The 23,713-nt window shown below is 59.3% G+C and overlaps 1 non-coding gene across 1 annotated transcript; it reads right to left on the bottom strand.

The window, feature by feature from the left end:
* Positions 1–2,394: 2,394 nt before the first annotated feature.
* Positions 2,395–2,514, bottom strand: LOC118712360. Its single transcript, XR_004986020.1, has one exon. It is a non-coding gene; the product is annotated as a small Cajal body-specific RNA 8 (non-coding RNA).
* Positions 2,515–23,713: the final 21,199 nt, after the last annotated feature.

Below are 23,713 nucleotides of genomic sequence, written 5' to 3' on the forward strand. Positions count from 1 at the left end.
GGGCAGGTGTAGATCGAGCGGATCCGCTAAGTTCAGGGCGAAACGCCGTAAGGGACAGGCCTGGGCGCTTCCCGGCGGGAGCGGCTGCTTGTCATGGCACCCGTGTCCCGAATGCCTCCTCCCTCCGCACCGCCTGCAGCTCCTGCCACAGCAGCTCGGAGCGCCGGCCGAGAACAGGCTGGCCACGGGCAGAGGTCCAGGAGCCGCCTGGACCGAGAGGAGCTGTAGGACGGGGTTTGGGGGCGGTGCGCCCCTGAGACTTCGCTACCTTGTGATGGAGACGCCGAGGAAAGGCTGAGAGCTGCCCCGGGCCCCTCTCCGCCTCCCCCGCGGTGTGCGGAGGGGACACAGGCCCATGAGGAGCCATGACCCCATCGGAGGTGCACAGCAGCTCGCGATGGGTGCCGCCCCCCCAGGAGGGTGAGTCTTTCTCAGGCGTCCGGCAGCCAGGGGCTGTCTGAGGGGGGAATTCTATCCCCTTGCCAACGGCTTCCCACCCCCAGCCCCCACCTCCTAAGAAAGCCCAGCCCCCCACTCACCCCCACCCAATCCCCCACCCACCCCCACCCCCACCCAGCCCCCCTGCTAGCGGAAGCTTCCGGGCCCTCCCAGGACGTTCAGCCGGCTGGGCCCGGCATGTGGGCGACATCGTCAGGGCGGCGGTAAATGGCATTAACAGACTGTCACAGCAGCCACATGGCATTAGCAGGCGGCTCTGTCTTCATCACGCCGACCCCGCAGCCCCGCTCAGCCTTCCCCAGGAAGTCCCGGCCGGGAGGGGCGGGCAGGGACTCAGCTCAGGCCTGGAAGACGCCCGGGCTTTCCGAGACTCCCAGTCTCCGCCGGGAGCCGGGGAGGGAGCAGATCTGATTTGTACACGAGGGTCAGCCTCAGAGAACTCGCCTTCAGCGGGCAGCTGCTTCCGTGCCAGGCAGCCTCCCTCGCCCTCCGGACCACATCCCTCAGGGCTCTGGGTGCGCTGGCGCGGCTCAGAGGGGAGGGCCTTGCCCCAGTCCCTTCAGCTCACAAGAGGCAGTTGTAGGACTCACACCATGTCCTGCCGTTGTCTGTCTATCTTGTTGCCTTCCCCACTTTCTGCCCACGGATGCTGTAGCCTTGAAGGTAATTCCCCCAAGCTACCCGCCCCCTGGAAGTCACCGTCCCTGAGCTCTGCGTAGCCGGACTTCCAGCACAGTGATGATCAATATGATAACAACTATGGTGTGTTTCCATGCCATTCCTCCTATGATCCTGGTGGCAAACCTACGAGGGGAAGAGGAACAATCCATCTCACTGAGACAGTAGACCTAAGGCCCAGAGGGGGACGCAGCCTGCCCACCGCTGCCCAGCAAGCCTGCGATGGACGGATCACTCCCAGCCTCACTCCCCGTCCGGTTCTCTTCCAGGAGCCACGGGGGAAGCGTGCGTCGGCCGGCCGCAGGGGGCTGAGCAGGCATTCCCTCTTCCGGTGCCACGCCCTCCCTCTGCCCTGCCACCGCCCCGTGGGCACCACGGCTGATTTATGCTCTATCCGGGAGGCCTCCAGGCTGCGGGCAGCAGGACGGGCTGCCTCCCGACCGGTAAGCAAATCCCCTGCAGAGCAGGTCATATTTTATCGGGCACCGCCTGCCAGCTCATTTGCTTACGGATACAGGTGCTTCATGGGGAGGGATTAGCGGTTACTTAGCCCAGAGACCCTGGCGGACAGAGCCGGCCGGCCGGCCATGGCGGGGTGGAAGGCGGAGCGGCTCCCTGAGGTCTCTGTCTCCTCCCGCCCGCGCCCCGGAGCCCACGGGGGGGGCGGGGGGGGGTTAGGGATAGAAGGAGGGACCTCTCTGCTTTGGGGGTAGCTGACTTTCCACCCCACCCCATTGTCTCCCACCAGTTCTCCAAGGCTCGGCCCCAATCCCTGACCCCTCAGCCCCCCACAAACAATGAAGAGAACAGGAACAGCCCAGGGGGTGGCTTGGTGCCTAATGGTCCCCACACATCGCCTCATTTCATCCACATCAACTAGTACCCGGAACTTGAAAACCCCCATTTTACTGATGAGGAGACTGAGGCCCAGAAAGCAACTTGCTCAGGGTTAAAAACCCTTCCCAACCGGGGTGTGGTGTGTCCCCAGGCTGTTCCTGTGCTGGCCTGGAGTCTTATTTACTCTTTTATCTATTTACTTAATTTTTTACTTCTTTTCATTTTTTTTCACTTTATTTATCCTGGTCATCAAAGTAAAGTTTAGCCCCAGCTGGTTTGGCTCAGTGGATGGAGTGTCGGCCTGAGGACTGAAGGGTCCTCCTGGGTTTGATTCCGGCCAAAGGCACATGTCTGGGTTGCGGCTCAATCCCCCCCCCCCCCCCACCCCCCCCCACCCCCGTAGATTCTCTGTCATCACTGATGTTTCTGTCTCTCTGTCGCTCTCTCTTCCTCTCTGAAATCAATAAAAATAGCAGTTTATTAGGGAGGAATGGTGACAATTAGAGCAGTACTTAGCTCAATTTGTATATCAGCCTCCCAATTCAAAATAATTTAAAATCTCAGAGCAATCTTAGACTTACAGAAAATGTACTTACATACGTGGTACATTTATCACAATTAATGAACCAATATTGATACATTATTGTTAACTAAAGTCTTTATTATTATTATTATTATTATTATTATTATTATTTTCCATGACCTAGAAGCTGCTGAAGGTTCATGCCCAGTTAGTCTTTTTTTAAATATATTTTATTTATTTCAGACAGGGAATGAGAGATAGAAACATCAGTGATGAGAATCGTTGATTGATTGCCTCCTGCACGCCCCCTACTGGGGAATCAAGCCCATAACCCAGGCATGTGCCCTTGACTGGAATCAAACCTGGGACCCTTCGGTCCAAGGCCGACCCACTGGGCCAAACCAGCTAGGGCAAAAGCCTATTCTTTATTAAGATTTCTCTTTTTGGCCCTAACCGGTGTGGCTCAGTGGATAGAGTGTCAGCCTGTGGAGTGAAAGGTCAAGGGCATGCACCTTGGTTGCGGGCACATCCCCGGTAGGGGGTGTGCAGGAGGCAGCTGATCGATGTTTCTCTCTCATTGATGTTTCTAACTATCCCTCTCCCTTCCTCTCTATAAAAAATAAATTAAAAAAAAAATTTTTTAAAGAAGATTTCTCTTTTTGCCTAACGCCTCTTTTCTGTGCTGGGTCCCAAATTACATTTAGTCACCACTCCTCCTGCCTGGGCCAGTCCCTCAGGCTTCTCTTGTTTTCCGTGGCCTTGGCCATTGTGAGGAGTGCTCGGGAGTGTTTCCTTCAGCTGAGATTTGTCTGATGGTTTTCTCATTAAGCTGAGTTGTATGCTTGGGGAAGAAGGCCACAGAGCAAAGTGCAGCTTCCATCATGGCACCCAGGCACACATGCTGTTTGGCACATCCGTGTCGACCTTCCCTTGACCTCGGGGCTGGGGAGCGTTCGCCAGGCTTCTCGCTCCATCCTGTCCACGTTACAAGGAAGTCATACGCACACCCCACTCCTGCGGAGTGGGAGTGATGGGCGCCCCCCCGTGGGGGCAGAGTAGCTACAAAAATTATTAAGATTTGCCGAAATCGGTTTGGCTCAATCGATAGAGCGTCGGCTTGGAGACTGAAGGACCCGGGTTCGATTCTGGTCAAGGGCATGTACCTTGGTTGCGGGCATATCCCCAGTAGGGGGTGTGCAAGAGGCAGCTGATCGATGACTCTCTCTCATCGATGTTTCTAACTCTCTATCTCTCTCCCTTCCTCTCTGTACAAAATCAATAAAATATATTTTAAAAATTATTAAGATTCTTCTGCACAGAGATGTGTATGTTCCCTCCTTCTCACTTGCTCCGTCATTGATCCATGTCCGCAGGGACTCATGGATATGTATTCTATACTTTGGCTTATAGTCCAGTGCTACTCTGTGCTTTTTAAATGACACACTTGATTCTTTCTTCCTTGGTTTATCAGCATTCCCCAAAATCTCTTCTGAGATACCTCATTCCATGGGATTTTAACAGGCAAACTTCTTAAAATAGGTTCCAGAGGCATGGCACTTGGTAAGTGGTAGAAAAGGATCGAAAAGAGAGCTTGACTGCCGGACCTTTCAGATCCCCTAATGTGGTAATGATGTGCGGGGAGGGGGTCACACAGGCACCATGTCCCGCCTTTCTCTGCCTGCAGCCGGGGCGGGGCGGGAAAACACATGAGGAAGTGATGGGTGCGTCTCATCTTCCCTGGAGACCAGAAGCTCTGTTCTCTGCTTTGTCTCTAGAAATTGGCACTGAGACGGTGCTAAGGAAAAGTAGTTGGACAGGTGGGAGAATGGATGGTGAAAGGATGGATAGATGGATAGAGGGGTGGGTAAGAAGGCACATGGACAGATAAGTGCCCAAAGCCAATTCCAGCATGTCAGCAGGGCTGAATCATCTGTGACAGCTAAAAAGCATCTCCCCCAAACCTGAAGAGGATCATCGTTTGCTGCCAGACAGCTCAGAGCATCTTAAATCTGCATGATGTTGCCTCCTGTGGGCCAGACACCTGAACAGCTGTAGTCTATTGCCCAACCTGACAATGCTTCTATAAACCCAGCCCTTTGAAGTGTATTATCTCCACCTCGCCTTAGGCAAGGTTAATAAATAGCATGGGGTCCTTAGTCAAGGGGTAGTCTTTAGTTCCTTTAGCTGAAGCTCCTCTGACCCCCAGTGCCTTTCAAATTTGTCTTTCGTCTTTGGACTCCTTCTTAATCTACACATCAGCTCCTTTCTCCAGATTGTTGAACCCTTCATGACACTGGGACAAAAACCCCAGCAGATAAAGGCACAAGCACTTGTTGGTGGATATATGGATGGATGGATTGGTAAGTGGAAGGAAGGAAGGAAGGAAGGAAGGAAGGAAGGAAGGAAGGAAGGAAGGGTGCAGCCTGGGTCTGAGCTGGTGCTGGGGAGCAAAGGCCCCAAGTGTAATGAGAGGCCCCAGTGGCTGCACAGGTCATCTCTTGCACCCGAGATGAGAGAGCTGTCATCCCCATCCCCATTCTAGAGACGAGAACACTGAGGCCCGGGGGTGCAGGGGGGGTGGCGGCACACACAGCTGGGCGGTGCTGGATTGGCCCCGGCTGACTCTGGAGCCCAGGTTCTCCTCCGGGCAGAGGGCACCTCGGGCCACAGCTGGAAGGAGACTGTGGACAGGGCTGTCAGGCTGTGCCCTGCCGGGGCCTGGTGGAGGGGTGCAGATGGGGGTGAAATGCATCAGACACTCAGCCTGAGGGCTGCTCGCAGAGCCTGGGCCCGGAGCCTTCAGCGGCCAGAAGAAAGCTGTACTGCGTCCAAGGGGTGTCTTCTCCGGATCGGCCTGTCCGGAGGGGCTGTCTCTTTCTCCTTCCCGCCACGCCTCCCGCAGCCTGGGGGCGCACACTTCACAAGGCGCACACCTGCTGCCCCAGGAGCTCTGCCGGCTTCCAAGAAGGCACGGCGCCTCCCCTGCCTTGGCAAAGGCCACTGGGTCTGGAGCAGGAGGCAGGTGGCACCCACTGGCTCCTTCGAGGGCTCCCAAGCATCCCACCTGCTCCCTGGAGTGACTCCCCCCCCCCCCCACACACACACACACACACACACTCAGACAACCTTGCTGTTTGGGAGGAGGGTGCTCAGAGAGGGCGAGGCCTGGCCCAAGATCAGGCAGCTCAGAGGGGCCGACAGGGACTTCACTCCGCACCTGCTCTCGGCAGCTGAGAGGCACAGAGTTCCCGCAAGATCCGGGAGAGGGAGAGGGAATGCGTCCTAAGTCCCCGGGCCAGTGTGACTGTTTGAACGGAGGCGGACAGGCCGGCCTGCCCACCCCTCCGGCCTCAGGGAGCAGGGAGCCCTGCTGCTCTCACCTCGGCTGCGTGGGCCCCTCTCCCACGCCCTTGCGAGCTCGCCGGGATCTCCAGCTGCCGCCTGACTGACAGAGGGAAGAAACAAGTGAAGGGGCCCTAGCAGGCGGTGGGAGATTAGGCCCCGGATTAGGAAGAAGGGTATAGTGCACACACACACACACACACACCCCTCATTAGAGCTGTTCTCTCTGCCGGCCAGCCTATTGACATTCCCTGCCCCTCTCTCCCAAAGAGCCAGCAATCACACTCCATTGCCTAAAGCCCCACAGTCCCCTCTGCTGGGCTCAGGGACACGCCAGCAGCCGGTGGCTGTGCACAAACAGGAGAGACAGATGCTGCCGACATCTGGAGCCCAGAGCGGCCCAGGCTGCTGGGAAGGAGGATGAGGGCCCAGCTGGGAGAGGCTGCCAGGGGAGGGAACCTGCCTGTCACTCATCTGGACGGCCGCTCTGCCCCACTGAGGCTGCAGATGCTTGGGGGGAGGCTGGGCGGGCGCTGCCTGCGAGGAGGGACTTCAAAGGCTCCCTAATCCCCGGTGACATTTCCAGACACAGGAGTTTGCTTTTCTGTGCTGCGGATCAAAGCCGGAGCTTTATAAATAGCCCTCATAAAAGCCAAGGGTCTGTAAAGTTAAACAATAAGTCACAGAGAGTGTGAGCATTCAGGGGCAAGAGATGGGAGAGGGGGGGCTGGCTCCTGCCCCTACTCTGCCCACCAGATGGCCACCCTCCCTCTCCCCCGATGAGGCTAGGATGGCAGGTCAGCAGGCGGGCCTGGAGGCCTGGCTTGCATCTGAAGGTTCCTCACCGGCCCCCAGCCTCAGAGCTGGCCTTTCATTCATTAAATCGTTCATTCTTTTTTTTTTTTTTTTAATATATTTTATTGATTTTTTTTTTTTTACAGAGAGGAAGGGAGAGGGATAGAAAGCTAGAAACTTTGACGAGAGAGAAACATCAACCAGTTGCCTCCTGCACAGCCCCCACCAGGGATGTGCCTGCAACCAAGGTACATGCCCTTGACCGGAATCGAACCTGGGACCTTCCAGTCCGCAGGCCGACACTCTATCCACTGAGCCAAACCGGTTCCGGCTAAATCATTCATTCTTACAGTCTGTCTGTCAATCAACAAACATTTCCTGATGCCACCCCACTTGCAAGGCCTCGGCCAGGAAACATAGCCAGGCATTACAGTGTTCCAATCACAGCCCTGCCACTTCCCAGTGGGTGACGCCCAGAAAATCACCTCACGTCTCCGAGACTCATTTTCCCGTCTGTGTAATGGGGGTACGTTTTGAGCCTGGCCTTAAGGCAGTTATTGGGAGGCCTCCATGGGCATGGCATGTGGTTCAAGGTCAAACGGGGGTTATTATTACTATTTACCAGACAGCAAAGCCATAGCCAGCAGTCTCTACAGAGGCTTCTTGTCTGTCTGGCTCCCACTCCCATTCTGCCTTACGTCTGCGTGGCGCCACTCGGGAATGGGTTTTGGTTTATATTTTCTGTGAAGTCACGGGGACCCTGAACTTCACCCAAGGAGCCAGGGGATGGTGGGGCTGGGGGAGATATGAGTTCAGGGCTTCCCAGCTATGCACCCAGTCTCCCTCTCTGAGCCTCAGTTTCCTCCCCTGTAAAATGGGGGCAGTGGGGAGGATGCAACGAGGGCAGGAATACCCAGTAGCAGGTGCTCAGTAAATGACCGTGGATACTGCTGGCTCTCCTCACGGTGGAAATTTCCAGAGGGAGAGCTCAGCATTAGTGCAGAAGGAGAGGGAGGGGGAGGACTGGCCGGCGACGGGGTCCCTCAAACCCAGTGCACTGGGCGCTGGGGCCGGGCCCTCCGTTAGGGGCCGAGTCAGGATGTGGGCAGACCATACGCTGCCCACCCACGGCCTCCCTGAGCCGCAGCAGCCCGGAGGCGAGCCCACCCACAGTGAGAACACTGCCGGCGCCTGAGGCCCTGCCTGTGCCACCGGGCCAGCTGGTGTCAAGACCGGAACTCGAACCCAGACCTGGCTGAGGAGCCTTCCCTGCTGCTCCTGCAGGAACAGCGGCGGCAGCACAAAGCTGGTTTCTCCCGGGGCGGCCCCCGCCCCGACCCCGTGCAGCTCCTGGCACACAGGGTTCCAATGTCACTGCCATCCCAGCCGCCAGCTCCAGGCTCCCCGCGGAGAGGAACGGGCGAGCAGGAGAGGCGGGTGTGTGTCCTCCTTAATCCGCCCGCTGCCGCAGCAAAGCCCCCGGACGGGGCGGCGAGTAAACAACGGAACGTGCCTGAGCCCCGGCTGCAGGCTGGAAGTCTGAGGTCAGTGCCAGCGCGGTGGGAGGGCCTCCCCGGCCGCAGCCTCTCCCTGTGTCCTCGGCCTCCACAGCCTCAGCCTCTCCCTGTGTCCTCGGCCTCCACTGCCTCAGCCTCTCCCTGTGTCCTCGGGGCCTGGCCGCAGCCTCTCCCTGTGCCCTCGGCCTCCACGGCCGCAGCCTCTCCCTGGGTCCTCGGCCTCCATGGCCGCAGCCTCTCCCTGTGTCCTCGGCCTCCACAGCCTCAGCCTCTCCCTGTGTCCTCGGCCTCCACTGCCACAGCCTCTCCCTGTGTCCTCGGCCTCCACGGCCGCAGCCTCTCCCTGTGTCCTCGGGCCTGGCCCAGCCTCTCCCTGTGTCCTCGGCCTCCACGGCCTCAGCCTCTCCCTGTGTCCTCGGCCTCCACTGCCTCAGCCTCTCCCTGTGTCCTCGGCCTCCACGGCCTCAGCCTCTCCCTGTGTCCTCGGCCTCCACGGCCTCAGCCTCTCCCTGTGTCCTCAGCCTCCGCAGCCGCAGCCTCTCCCTGTGTCCTCGCCTCCAACAGCTCTCCCTGTGTCCTCGGCCTCCGCAGCCTCTCCCTGTGTCCTCGGCCTCCACGGCCGCAGCCTCTCCCTGTGTCCTCAGGGCCTGGCCTTAGCCTCTCCCTGTGTCCTCGGCCTCCACGGCCTCAGCCTCTCCCTGTGTCCTCGGCCTCCACAGCCTCTCCCTGTGTCCTCGGCCTCCACGGCCGCAGCCTCTCCCTGTGTCCTCAGGGCCTGGCCTTAGCCTCTCCCTGTGTCCTCGGCCTCCACGGCCTCAGCCTCTCCCTGTGTCCTCGGCCTCCACGGCCTCAGCCTCTCCCTGTGCCCTCGGCCTCCACGGCCTCAGCCTCTCCCTGTGTCCTCGGCCTCTACGGCCGCAGCCTCTCCCTGTGTCCTCGGCCTCCGCAGCCTCTCCCTGTGTCCTCGGCCTCCGCAGCCGCAGCCTCTCCCTGTGTCCTCGGCCTCCGCAGCCGCAGCCTCTCCCTGTGTCCTCGGCCTCCGCAGCCGCAGCCTCTCCCTGTGTCCTCGGGCCCGGGAGCTCAGGGGCGTCTTACAAGAACACTGGCCCCAGTGACGAGCTCGCTCTCCCGAAGGCCCCCACCGTCGCTCTGGGCAGCGGGTCTCCGACATGCGTCTTCGGGAGGAACAAACATTCCGACCACAGCAGCAGCCAGCGAATCCCACTCATGGTCTCATCACTCACTCCTTCCGGGAGCGAGGCCGCCGTGGAATGGCTCTATCAGCACCTCCATGGCCAGCCCCGGCTGATCGCCAGAGCCGCAGCCACGCCAGAGAGCCGGGCCGCGGCCTGCGGAGCCGCCTGGGGAAAGCGGGAAGCCTCGGCTGTAGCCACAGAAGGGGCCCCCCCACACGCTTTTGTCCTATTTCGAGATCAGAATCCTCTGGGGTGGAGGTGGGGGATCAGCATCCTGAGTGGCAGGTGTGTCCAGCATCCTGAGACCCTCACATCCACCATGCCCCCAGGCCACCCCATTATTCCCATAGGGAGACTCAGAGAAGTTGAGTAACTCCCCAAGGCCACACAGCACAAGCGCAGGATGGGACCAGCGTGGTGGACGTGGGCACTGGGGAGCTGCTTATCAGGGCCCTCCCAGAGCTTCCGGCGTCTGCAGCCTGTGCCCTCGCCGTCACCTCTCCTCGCTGCGTCTCACTTTTGTCATCTGCAGAATGAGACCGGGCCCGGGCCCCTCAGCCCGCCCACTGCTCCAGCCTCGCCGCTCACTGACCTCCTTGGGGAGCTGGCCTGGAAGCACAGTCCCCGGGGAAGGCTCAGGCACACGCCCGTCCCAACTAGGCCAGGGACAGTGGGTCCCCCTGTGGGCCTCTGGCCTAGTTGGCAGCAGACCCCGGGCGCGGGGCCAGCTTTGCCCTATCACTCGCCCAGGCCCTCAGAGCTGGTCCCAGGACCCTCGCCCTCGGCCGGAGGAGGCTGGTCCTGCCGTAGACGCCGTCACTTGATTCCCAGGCACCGTGTCCACCGAGGAGCAGGGGTGGCAGCCCAGCCCAGGTCCCTCGTCTGGAAGAAAGAGGACAATGAGGCCCATTTCGTGGGCAAGACACTGCCCTCAGCTTCTTCAGCTGTCACACGTGGGTCTGACTTACCAGGGGAGCATGACCATCAGCCACCACGCCCAGCCGGTGTGGCTCAGTGGTGGAGCACCAACCTATGAGCCTGGAGTCACAGTTGGATTTCCTGTCAGGGCACATGCCTGGGTTGCGGGCTCCATCCCCAGTGGGGCGTGCAGGTTGTACCTCCTCTCCTCATTGACGTTTCTCTCTCTCTCCCTCTCCCTTTCTCTTTGAAATCAGTAGAAATATATTTTAAAAAATAATCCCATATAATAAAGAGGTAATATGCAAATTGACACTCACGCCATCACACCGTCACAAGATGGCTGCACTCACAGCAGAGGTGGGGTTCCTGTAATGAGCGACCAGCAGGGACTTGAGGCTGCGCCCACCCATCAGGTGGGGCTTGACAGGGGACCTCAGGCAGAACCTCCTGCCCAGCAGGGCCTGACAGTACACCCTCCACCCAGCCCCGGGTGGGGGACCTTAGATTGCACCCTCACACAGTGGGACTTGACGGGAACCTCAGGCCACACACCCCTCCCAGCGGGGATTGACAAGGGACCTCAGGCCATGCCCCCCACCTGGCAGGGCTTGATGGGGACCTCAAGGCATGCCCCCCCACCCCAGTGCCAGGCCAGGGGAGCGCAGGCCACGCCCCTACCCAGTATACGCTGGGGGACCTGAGGCTGTGCCCCCCACCTGATGGGGCTTGACAGGGGTGGGGCCAGCTGGGTCTGGGTCTTGTGCAATTTCAAGGTGCATGCAGGTGGGTGGGGACTTGACTCTGGGTCCCATGGCATGTCCCAGACTCTGACAGGAGGAAGATTTTACTAATTTCCTTTCATCTCTTACACTTCTATTACAGAGAAAGGGCAACTAGCAATATTAAAATATTTCCTCTAATTAATTCCTTTTTAATGTGCACGAATTTCATGCACTGGGCCACTGGTAATAACATAAAAACCAATGGAAAAATATCCTCGGGTGAGGATTAAAGAAATAGACATTAGCCTTTATTTCTGTTCCCTCCCTCCAGAATCCCAGGAACCCGCCCTGCCCTCCCGTATGTCCCGCCTCCTTCCGGACAGGGTGTCATTGGTGGGATGGTCTGGGACAGTTGCAAATGCTTGAACTTGATTAAGTTCAGGCCACAAAAGGAACTTCCCAGCCCCGGGGCCCTGAGCGGAAGAGCATGTCTCCCGTGGCCCAGGCTGAGAGGCCAAGATGAAACCTGTCCCAGGACAGAGACAGGGACTGGCACCCCTTCCAGTTCCTGCCGCCGGAGGCTTCTAGAAGCAAGGCCACCGCGGGGCGTGCCAGTGCCATCTCCCTTGTCCGCTTCTTCCTGGGGTCGGGGATGCCAGCCACTCGTCTGGCACTGGGGGAGGTGAGAGCCTGGTGGACAGGACCCTGGGGGAGGTGAGAGCCTGGTGGACAGGACCCTGGGGGAGGTGAGTGCCTGGTGGACAGGACCCTGGGGGAGGTGAGAGCCTGGTGGACAGGACCCTGGGGGAGGTGAGTGCCTGGTGGACAGGACCCTGGGGGAGGTGAGGGCCGGTGGACAGGACCCTGGGGGAGGTGAGAGCCTGGTAGACAGGACCCTGGGGGAGGTGAGTGCCAGTGGACAGGACCCTGGGGGAAGTGAGTGCTCAGTGGACAGGACCCTGGGGGAGGTGAGGGCCAGTGGACAGGACCCTGGGGGAGGTGAGGGCCCAGTGGACAGGACCCTGGGGGAGGTGAGGGCCGGTGGACAAGACCCTGGGGTAAGTGAGTGCCGGTGGACAGGACCCTGGGGGAGGTGAGTGCCTGTGGACAGGACCCTGGGGGAGGTGAGGGCCCAGTGGACAGGACCCTGGGGGAGGTGAGGACCTGGTGGACAGGACCCTGGGGGAGGTGAGGGCCCGGTGGACAGGACCCTGGGGGAGGTGAGGGCCGGTGGACAGGACCCTGGGGGAGGTGAGTGCTGGTGGACAGGACCCTGGGGGAGGTGAGTGCCTGGTGGACAGGACCCTGGGGGAGGTGAGTGCCAGTGGACAGGACCCTGGGGGAAGTGAGTGCTCAGTGGACAGGACCCTGGGGGAGGTGAGGGCCGGTGGACAGGACCCTGGGGGAGGTGAGGGCCCAGTGGACAGGACCCTGGGGGAGGTGAGGGCCGGTGGACAAGACCCTGGGGTAAGTGAGTGCTCAGTGGACAGGACCCTGGGGGAGGTGAGGGCCGGTGGACAGGACCCTGGGGGAGGTGAGGGCCCAGTGGACAGGACCCTGGGGGAGGAGAGTGCCAGTGGACAGGACCCTGGGGGAGGAGAGTGCCAGTGGACAGGACCCTGGGGGAGGAGAGTGCCAGTGGACAGGACCCTGGGGGAGGTGAGGGCCGGTGGACAGGGCCCTGGGGGAGGTGAGGGCCGGTGGACAGGACCCTGGGGGAGGTGAGGGCCGGTGGACAGGACCCTGGGGGAGGAGAGTGCCAGTGGACAGGACCCTGGGGGAGGTGAGGGCCGGTGGACAGGACCCTGGGGGAGGAGAGTGCCAGTGGACAGGACCCTGGGGGAGGTGAGGGCCGGTGGACAGGACCCTGGGGGTAAGTGAGGGCCCGGTGGACAGGACCCTGGGGGAGGTGAGTGCCGGTGGACAGGACTCTGGGGGAGGTGAGTGCAGGTGGATAGGACCCTGGGGGTAAGTGAGGCCCCGGTGGACAGGATCCTGGGGCTGGTGATAACACTGCCTTCCCCACCCCAGCTTGGCCCTGGTGCAGCTGGCAGCCTTGCTGCTGTCTGCGGCTCCTTTACCATCCTGAGGGGGCGCTGCCGCTGTGAGGTCCGGGGAGGCTCTGCCGTGGCCCATCTGATGGAGACCCAGGCCCAGGGCACACTCACCCTGGGCAGCGGCCGCCCAGAACCCCGAATAAATAACACCGACGGAGGAGGCACAGGTCTGCTGCTGATCACGGCATCTCCTGTTCAGGGCGCAGATACAAATGTCAGCTCGGAAGGCGAATGGCTGGGAGGACGATGGTGGCCAGCCCTGCTGCAGCCTCTCTCGGCCTTCCTCCCTGCGGGCGTGAAGGGCAGAGCGGTGGCCCCCAGCGCAGGGCAGAGCAGTGGCTCACGCCCACCTCACGGCCTCCGGTTCCCCACCCGTCCAGCGGGGCACCCAGCACCCCTCAGCCTTGCTCACAGTGCTGGGTGAGACTCTGGGAGGACGTTTGGGTAACGGGGTTCTGGCTGTGGAGAACTTGGGGCGAGGCGGTGTTGGTGGGAATCCCGGCGCTGGGGCCTCGGCCCCCTTCTGTGTTTGGGGTGACGGTGAAGAGCAGTGCGCGCCGCGGGCCCCGCTGGCCCAGGCGCAGAGGTCGCCGCTCTGAGGACCCTCAGCCGGGGTCCTGGGCCCTGGCCGTCGTTGCCCTTCCGTGTGGGGGGCCCGGGAAGGCCAGCCCCGGGCGGGTCCCCGCTCCACCCCATGGAGGCTGCCTGTCCTCACAGATGCCACCGGCTCATTTCCAGGAGGCAGAGCCCTGACAGAAACGGGCCCGGGGAGGAGGACGGAGCATCATCCTGGAGAAGTTTAAATCAGCAGACTCCCTGCCGGAAACCGGCTGGGAAATGTAATGGCAAAATGATGACGTTTCTCCTCAGGATAGAATGACGAAGGCCAGGGCCCAGGGAGGAAACCCTGATGGCCTGCCTGCCGGTCTCCCGGAAGTCTTATTTCCTCTCCTGAGCCTGCGCTTCCCCCCTGCACAAGGGGAAGGCTTAGGCCAGTATCAGGAATGGCTAGCAGATGGCATGCGTCCTGTGACTCTCAACTCCCTGGCCCCTGCAGGCATTGCTGCCCGATTGCAGCGCTGTACTCACTGAGCCCAGAGGGGACAGCAAAGCCAACCGCAGCCAGAGCTCTGGGCATCCCCTCGGGCAGGGTCTGAACGGCCTTCCGGTCCTCCTCCAGCCCAAGGTCAACATTCCCCAGCTGTGTTGGTACTGCTCCGATAGCCTCAGAGTCCATCCTGCGCTTAAGCAGAGGTTAACATCCACGTGAGTGTCCGCTGTGGGCCAGGAACTGTTCATTAAAACCTCAGGCTCGCCCTCGCTGGTCTGGCTCCGCGGATAGAGCATCAGCCTGAGGACTGAAGGGTCCCGGGTTCGGTTCGGTCCAGGGCACAGGCCCAGGTGGTGTGCTCCATCCCCAGGAGGGGGTGTGCAGAAGGCAGCTGGTTAATGATTCTCTCTCACCATTGATATTTCTCTCTCTCTCTCTCCCATTCCCTTCCTCCCTGAAATCAATAAAAATATATTACCAAATAAGTAAGTAAATAAATTTAAAAAAAAAAAACAGCCGAAACCGGTTTGGCTCAGTGGATAGAGCATCAGCCTGCGGATTGAAGGGTCCCAGATTTGATTCTGGTCAGGGGCATGTACCTTGGTTGCAGGCACATCCCCAGTAGGGGGTGTGCAGGAGGCAGCTGATTGATGTCTCTCTCTCATCAATGTTTCTAGCTTTCTCTCTATCTCTCTCCCTTTCCCTTCCTTACTGTAAAAAAATCAATAAAATATATATTAAAAAAAAATTTTCAGGCCCTACCTGGGTAGGTCAGTTGCAGCATCAGCTGGATACACCAAGGTTGTGAGTTCCATCCCACGTCAGGGCATAGAGAGGAATCAACCCATGAATGCATAAATAGGTGAAACAAACAAATCAACATTTCTCCCTCCCCCCCTTCCTCTCTCTCTAAAAAAAAAAAAATTAATTAAAAAAACAACCACCAGGTACAGTAGTTACTACTACTGCTACTACTACTACTATTAGTATTATTGTTATTATTATTATTATTATTATTATTATTTTGCAGAGGAAAAGACCAAAATCCAGAGAGGGGAAGGGGTTAGGCCCAAGGTCACGCAGCTGTCAGTGGGATCAGATTTGAACTGGTCCCGTCTGACCCAGAGGGGGCAGCATGACCCTTCTCTTCTCTTCTCTTCTGACTGGACGCCTGGGGAAGGGACCCCGTCTCTCCGCACCAAGCTCGGCCACGTGCCTCACCCGCACTCAGTTTGGTCTGTAGTTACCTTCATTTTCCGGACGGGGAACCTGACACCCAGCGGAGACGGGGCACGCCCAAGGCCACAGGGCTGGTGCTGGCGGGCAGCATGGGTGGCACTGCGCACTTCCCACCTGCCCTCTCCTGCCATCTGTTCTGAAATCTCCAGGGCCCAGCCCAGGGCCTGGCTCAGTGGAGTCGTGGGATGGATGGATGAATGAATGAATGAATGAATGAGCCAGCTAATACTAGAGGAGTGCACTTGGGTACTCCTCCACCCCTTCTATCTCCTGCCCTCTGACCCCTAAACTAACTCCCTGCCCCTCGCTGACCCACCTGCCCCAGCTGGGCAACCTTTCACCTCTGGTCACAGCCCCAGATGACCCCAAAGGCTTCTGGTCAGGGCCCAAATCCGTCATTGCCGAGTGATCTGTCCCCGCCCTGCCGCTCTCATCCATCTTCCCAGCTCCGCCGGAGAGAAGGTGTGTCTGCGATGGAGGAGGCCCCACCGAGTCCTCTCCAGTGTCCGCCCATCCCCCCCGAACGGTCATTCCCCACCTGCAGAGCCATTTGGGCAGACACACAAGACAGCAAAGCAGAGGCTCCGCTGGGGTGCTCGGCCCCCCTCCGGCCTCCCCGCAGCCCAGGGCGAGACCCCAGAGAAGCTCTAGAAAACCACAGAGCGGAGCCCTTCCCTGGGGCAGGAGCCCGGCTGGGCCTGCCGGCCGCTCGCTCTGGGATCCGGAGCAAGCCCCTCCCCTCTCTGAGCCGGTTCCCCTCTCTGAGCCGGTTCCCCTCGGCAGCACGAGGAACGGAGCGGGTGGCTTTCTAGCCCTCACTGTCGGAGAAGTGGAAACCTTTTCTCAGAAAGGTCACAGGCAGAACTCCCGTGTGACGAGAGGTGAGGCTGAACGTTGCAGCTGGGGAGGCGGGGGTGGGGTGGCACCAGAGCCCTCTGTTTCAGCGCCCCCTGTCCCCGCCCACAGCGAGTGGCCCCTGGCGCATCCTAAAACCCCGAGGTCCTAGACATTTTTTGAAAATACATGAATGGAGATTTTTAAAGCTTACTTCCTTACGAAACATTTCAAATATACAATGAAGTTGAAAGGCATTTACAGAAAACACCCAAATTTCCACTACATGAATTCTACTCTTAATATATATATATTTTTTTATCTTCACCTGAGGATATTTTTCCACTGATTTTCAGGGAGAGTGGAAGAGAGAGGGAAAGACAGAAAGAAATGTCGATGTGAGAGAAACACGTCGATTGGTTGCCTCCTTCATGTACCCCAACCAGGGCCTCAGCCAGGGAGGAGCTTGCAAATGAGGGACATGCCCTTGACCGGAATCGAACCCGGAACCCTTTGGTCCACAGGCTGAAGTTCTAGCCACTGAGCCAAACCGGCTAGGGCTCTCTCTACTCTTAATATTTTACTGTATTAACTTGCTTTGTCAAACAAGAGCAGCCTCTCAGTTCTGCAGAATTTCATGACTCAGAGAGGGCCGTGTGGGGTCTGAGTCCGTTGCAGGAAGCCCTGTGAATTTGTGATGGCAGCATTGGCTGCTGTAACAAATAGACCCTGGCATTTTAGTGGCATAACTCAACAGAAGTTCATTGCTCACCTGAGCCTATGTGGTTGGTCAACAGGGGGGCGACAGTGGCATAGGGACCCGGCTCCATCGGTCCTTGTCCTCGCTCTGACCGAGAAGGGCCGATGGGTCTGCCTGGGGCAGAAGAGACCACTCAGAGAAGAGGCACATCCACTTCCTACATCATGCTGCTCGCATTTCGTTAGCAAAAGCTGCTCCCACAGCCCTGTCTGGAAATGAGTTCCTGGCTGCACACTGAGCCGGCTCCACTTCCTGGCCTCCATCCACCCCTGGGAGGGGGTGTGCGGTTCAGTGGTGTTTGCTGTCTGCGCCATCCCAAGCCGGCCAGAAGCTCCTGTGGCCACCCTGAATTATCCTGAGCACCCCTCTCTCCAGGCTGCCCCGTGCCAGGCCAGAGGGCCCAAGACAGCTCAGGAGGAGTTTAGCGCCCCTCCATAAACATGGATTAAGCTCTTATTGTATACCGGGCTCCATGCCACGACTTGATCATGCAAAGATGAACGACACAGGCCCCTGTTAGAACCTTCCACCAAGTGGGACAGACCACGCTCCCATCTCAAACCCTCCTTTTCTGAGAAAAAGCCCACGAATTATATATATATATAATTGATTTTTTACAGAGAGGAAGGGAGAGGGATAGAGAGTTAGAAACATCAATGAGAGAGAATCACTGATCAGCTGCCTCTCACACACCCCCTACTGGGGGATGTGCCCTCAACCAAGGTACATGCCCTTGACCGGAATCGAACCCGGGACCTTTCAGTCCGCAGGCTGACGCTCTATCTACTGAGTCAAACCGGTTTCGGCAGTTTTCCCATTTTTTGAGGACGGGTGGGTCTGACACTGGCATCCTGGAGGAAGGGTCTGACTGGTACATCTTTCCAGGCACCTGCTGTGAGCCTAGAGCAGTCACGCGGCTGATTGAGTGTATTTCATCCGCCCTTCACTCTTGCAAAGCCCTGTCCCCGTTTCACACGGGGGATGAATGCCGAGGCTCAGAGGGGTGCAGCGACTTGCCTAAGGTCACACAGCAGCGGTGGAGCTGGGATGTGAACCCAGATTATCGCTTTCTGGTTGCCCGCCCCGTCCTGTTCCCTGAGGGCCTCTGCTGGAATCCATGGAAGAAGAGAGACACGGGCCCCCACCGGGAGCTTCGCCTTGTCCCCTCGCCTCTTCCTCCCGCACCGTGGTGTCGGTGCTGTTTAGAAAACCGGGAGCCGGGTCTCAGAGAGGTGAGGTGGCTTGCCCAAGGTCGCACAGCCCATGGTGTCCTGTCCCAGTCTGTCTGGCTCGCTGTGGCACACGAGAACAGTACGGGAGGTTTTTATGGCCAAACACAGAGACAGCGGGATTTCTCCTGGTCAGGAGAACGGCTTACGAGGCCATGGGATGCTTGCCCCACTAACAACGGCACGAACATACTCTAAGCAACGGAGTGGTCTCTGAGCAACGATGGTTTACAGAACGGCTGCAGACCGCCGAGCAGGTCACCCCGTACCCCCTCCTCACCCCCTCCCGCCCCCGCTGGATCCCAGCCAGGGGGGGCTGGGGCCAAGGGCAGAGGGCCTTCCTGAGCTCTCTGAAGCTGAGCCAAGGGCGGGTGGCAGGAGGGAGCCCGGGGCGGCTGGGCAGGAAGCAGGGAGCAGGCCTATCGATGGCGAAGGGCCCGATCAATGCTATCTCCCGGGCCATGCTGGCCAGACATTGATTTCTGCCGCCGCCGTGAGCTCCTGTTTATGTAACGCCTGAACTTTGCACAACTGAACCGTTTCACGTGCAGAAGAGGGCTGTTGCCATGAACACCGGCGGCACATGACAGCGGGATGCAGCGGGATCTGTGTCACTGGCCCGCGCTGGGTGTTTTAACCTTGATAAGTCAATAACTTTTGTACAAAAGCAGATCTGCCAGCGCGCTCTGGAGGGCCTGACGCCTCTCCGGGCCAGAGGGGGGCGGGGCGGGCTGGGTTAACCCCTGGAAGCCTCCCTGCCACGCAGAGCCCGGGGGGGGGGGGGGGGGCCAGACCCCGCCGGCCGGGGTGCCGAGGCGGCCTGGTGGGGCCGCGGGAACCACCCCACCTCCAATCACAGTTTCCTGTTGGCTAAGGCTGACAGTAAGCCACAAACCTGAGGCAGAGAGCCCACCAGGGTTCAGGTCGTGGGCACACACTCCCACTCCCCGGGAGCTCTGTGCCGCCTTGGACAAGGCCGAGACCCCCGCCCGGGGCCCCCCGGCTCCCTCTCTCATGGTGGAGGCAGCTGGCAGGGCCTGCGGGAGCCGCGCCGGGTGTGGCCTGGCCCATGGGGCCCACCGTGTGGACGCTCTTCTGTCCTGGCTGCTGTAACATAACCATAACCATCCATTCTGTCTGCAGAGCCCACAGGCCCTGGGAAATGCTATCGTTTTCTCATCACACCCTGAGACAGGCAGGCACACGGTGGAGCGCCCGACTTTCAGAGAGGAACCTGGAGCCAGGGGGTTGGCTGGCTCGTCTGGGGGTCACCTGCCAGGCGGCCCTGACGGCAGGAAGGACGCCCTCTGACCTCCGCAGGCCCTCCTCCTGACCCCGCATAGAAAGAGCCCCGTGTGGTGGGTTCCCTGGCAGCCGGCCCGGGGCAGATGTCACGCCGGCAGCAGCACAGACGTCTGTCCCTCGGAGGCCAGGGGCGGCCTCGGGATCCCCCGAAACACAGCTGGTGTTGGGGTGAGGTTCGGCAAACCTGTACCCCCAAAGGGCTCTGGGGCCAAGTCCCAGCTCTGCCACCAACTTGCCACGTGGATTTGGACAAGTGTGTCCACCTCCCTGGGCCGCCGGCCCCCAGTGGTGAAACCAGGGGGCATGTAATGGTTCCCCGGTTCTCTTGGTGGAAGGACCCCCACCACTTCCTGACTCCTGTCCCAACAGCAAGGCCCCCTGAGCTCTTCCCAGCTGTTAACACGTCTGACGCAGCCGGCTCTGCGTCCCGGCGAAGCCGTGCGGGACACAGCAGTGCAGGCGAGGACAAAGCCCCTTCCTCCCAGGCCTGACGGTTTAGGCGGAAATGAACACCAACCCCCGTGCTCGAGGGCAACACATTCTGGGAAGGGAAAAGCAAAAGAGGGTGCTCCAGGGAGGGTCACTTCAGGGGGCAGTCAGAGAGGGCTTCTCGGAGGAGGTGGCATTGGACCCGAGGCCCGCAGTGCTGTCCTGAGCAGCCATGCGAAGGCAGAGGAAGGGTGCCGGGCGTGGGGACAGCTGTGTGAAGACCTCGAGGCAGGAAACAGCTTGGCACCTTCCAGCAGCCAAAAGGCCAGCGTGGCCAGAGTGTGAGGGCGGAGTGGGGCCGGGAGCCTGGCAGGGCCAGTCCCTGAGACTCCCTCAGCCCCAGCTTTCGGCCTCCTTGCCCCATCCCCCTAGGCCCGCCCCAGAGAGAGGCTGCAGGTACTGGGGGGCAGGGCTGGTGAATAACAAGGTTACACGTGCTGCTTCCTTCCCCTTTTCTCCAGGAGGAGCATAAAGAGCTCTTTCTTTTCTGCTTATTAATAGCTCTGATTAAATTATCTCTGAAAAATCTACGCGGTGTGCACCAATGGGGGCTCCGCTCCCTCCAGGCTCTGGCCTAGATTACAGCAACGAGGGCAGGTGAGGCGGCATGGGGGCTGGGAGGGAGGCGGGGGCAGGCCCGCTCCGCCCCGAGGACAGGCTGGTGTCTGCCTCCCTCTCCGCTCCAGCTCAGCCCCTGACCCCCCTCCGTGCGGGGCACCGTCACAGCGCCCTCGCCGGACGTGGGCCTGTGCAGAGGCAGTTTGTCTTCCCAGAGTGCTCCTCTCCCTTCTCCCCTGTTTCCCAGGAGCTGCTCAGCCTTCACCAACGCCAGCCCTCCTGCTGGTCAGGGCGTCCCTTTCCCCACGACCCCGGGTGACAACTGCTCGTGGCCTTTTCTGCCCCCACGAAGACAGAGTCAATGTTGAATCCCCAGTGACTGGCACAGGACAGGCCCTTAGGAAATGATGAATGAATGAATGAGTGAATGAATGAATGAGCAGAACTAAAGGAGGGGTGATCAGGCCGCGGCGAGTGAGGGCAAGACTAATCTTACATGTGTGGGAGCAAAGTTCCAGGCTCCAGGCTCCTTGAGCAGAGCCTGTGTGGCACTTGACCTTGTGTCACAGATGAGGGAGGGAAACTGAGGCACAGAGAGGATGCACATGGCTAGAAACCTAAGGAGTCAGGGTTCATTTCAGTACGTCTGCTTCTCCCCCTCCTCTTCTCCCTGCTCCTCCTCCCTACAAGAAAACAAAACAAAACTAAACTAAATGAATGGGCACGTTCACTCGTTGATTTGGAGATTAATTCAAAAAAGCTCTATTGAGCACTGACTGTATGCAGGCCTGTGCTAGGGATAAAACAGTCTGGGCGCAGCCCCTTCCCTCGCAGAGACCCGAGTTTGGTGGGGAAGACTGGCCAATAGCTGGGCCATCATCACAGACTGGGGACAGCTTTAACGGGGGAAGCACTCTGGCCTGAAGGGTGGCAGTCAGGGGAGACTTCCCGGAGGAGGTGGCACCCTAGCCGAAACCTGAAGGCGCAGCAAAAATCAACTACCTGGAGGGAGAGTATTCTAGGTGGACAGGGACAGCATGGGCTTTGAAGTCCAAGGGGCACGTGGGAGGATGCGCAGGTGTGCAGCAAGGCTGGTATGTAGGGGGCATACAAGGTCAGAGGAAAGAGGTGCCATCTGTCCCCTTGTCCCTTCGGGCCTCTTGGACCCCTGGCCGGAGCCAGCGTTCAGGGGCTTGACTGCCTGGTGCTTCTGTGGACCATCTTGACTGTCTCCAGCCCCATAACGCAGAGCTACTGGACACAACCAAGAGCAAGCGGGGGCTGGGTCGAGGCTGGAAGTTGGAGAGGAGGGTGTGTGCATGAGGGCAAGACCTCAGGGAGGCGAGCATGCTGGCGGTGGCATGGGTGGCGGGCACTGTGAGTGTGGGACATACTGAAGGTCCAAGACTGAGCATCTATTGGGGGGCAGGAGGGCGGCATTGACTGCCTGGAGGGGTGTGAGAGAATCCTATAAGACACCCCTCCACCCACACAGCTACCTTTGAGCTTGCTGTTGCCTGAAATCCCACCATTAGCACATCCAGGAGTCACAGGCTTCAGAGATGGGGCCTTTGAGATCTTCTAACCCCTGCTGTAAACTGTAAGCACCGGGGCCTTTGGGAACTGCTCCAGAGTCTGATTGGCAGGGTAGGTAGTGGGCCTCGCCCTCCGTTTTCCAGCACAGGAAACTGAGGCCCAGAGGGAAGAAGAAACTTGCCCTTAAGCTCACAGCCAGTCGATTAGTGGCTGGCACTTCGTGCAATAAATCAGGGTCGGGGGCTGGAGTTTGGGATCCCGTTCTGTCGCTGTGTGACCTTGTGCTAGTCACATGGCTTTCCTGGGCTCTCAGATGTGGGTGATAATCGAGCAGACGTCACAGGGCTGCTGTGAGGGTGAAAGGAGATAGAAACGTGTGATATAAATGGCAACGAGCACTGCCTGGCCTGTCGTTGGTGTCAGGGCATGGTTACCACGATGGAAAAAAGTCCCAAACGTGGGGAAGGCTGTGGTGTGGCCCGCTGCCTGCTTCTCCCCTCCCTGCCCTCCTCCTTCCCAGGGTTCCTGTTGCCATGGTCCCTCGCCCCGCACCTGGCTTGGGTGCGCCAAGCATTCTCCCCACCTGTCCACACCCCAGTCCACCCAGCCCGTTGCCCAGGCAACAGGCCTCAACGTCACTGCCAGTTCAGGCCGAGGGCCCCAGCGTGGAAGCAGCTGGCCCCGTATCACGTTCCCAGGTAAATCGCCACCCCACCCCACTTCCCGGGGAGGGGGGGTGGGGGGTGGAGGGCTCTGAGGAGAGCTAAAGAGGAGAAGGCGGCCAGCATGTGAGCGCTGGGAGCTGTGGTTCCACAGCCTGAAGCAGGGCCAGCTCCTGTCCCAGATAAGGCGGTGGGTGGCCTACTTGGGCCGGGCCTGAGCTCCCAGCAGGCGCCTCTCCCCGGAGCTGGGCAGGGGTGGCTGGGCTCGGGAAGTAGGCCAGGGCCGACTATCACCTGCTCATCCCACCGAGTCCGTCCCGCAGGGCCTCCAAAGCTGGCATTTATTGAGCACCTACTGTATTCCGAGTCCTTTCCGCCCAGTAACTCACTTTGCCCTCATAACAACCCGTGACGTAGGAATTAGGATATAGCGACAAGAGACTGAGGCGCGGACTCATGAAAATAAATGTCAAAGGCCAACAGCTAGCAGAGGCAGGGCTGGCACTCACCCAGGTTCTGTGGGACTCCAGGGGGTCACATGGACTTGTCTGAGGGCGGTGGGAGCGTTCTGGCTCCGGCTCTGCCTTTCGGACTTTCCTGGAAAGCTGGCTCCCCAGCTTGCTGGGTGAGGGACACCTGGCAACTGAGGAAGCTGATCCTCCCAGGACTCGCTTTTGCCAGCTGTTAAATGGGACTGTTAACTGTGCCATTCATGGGCTCTCAGGATGAATGAGAACCTGTGACGCTGCTTAGAAGGTAAAAAGCAAGGATCTGTATAGTTTGATGGATTCACAGTTTGAACCCAGGTGGTACTGCGCCTCGTTGTCCCCATCTGTTAAGTGGGGCAGTGCCTGCCTACCCGGATATGGTGAGGATTCCAGGAGACGGAGTTTAGAAAGAGCTCACTATGGAGCCTGGTTATATAGAGAGCTCTCAAATGTGCTGCCAACACTCCACCACTAACGAAACGTGCACCGGGGCAAAGCACTCCAGACAAAATGTC

This window comes from Pipistrellus kuhlii, unplaced genomic scaffold (genome assembly GCF_014108245.1).
Source record: "Pipistrellus kuhlii isolate mPipKuh1 unplaced genomic scaffold, mPipKuh1.p scaffold_m20_p_88, whole genome shotgun sequence".
NCBI classification, from domain to species: Eukaryota; Metazoa; Chordata; class Mammalia; order Chiroptera; family Vespertilionidae; genus Pipistrellus; species Pipistrellus kuhlii.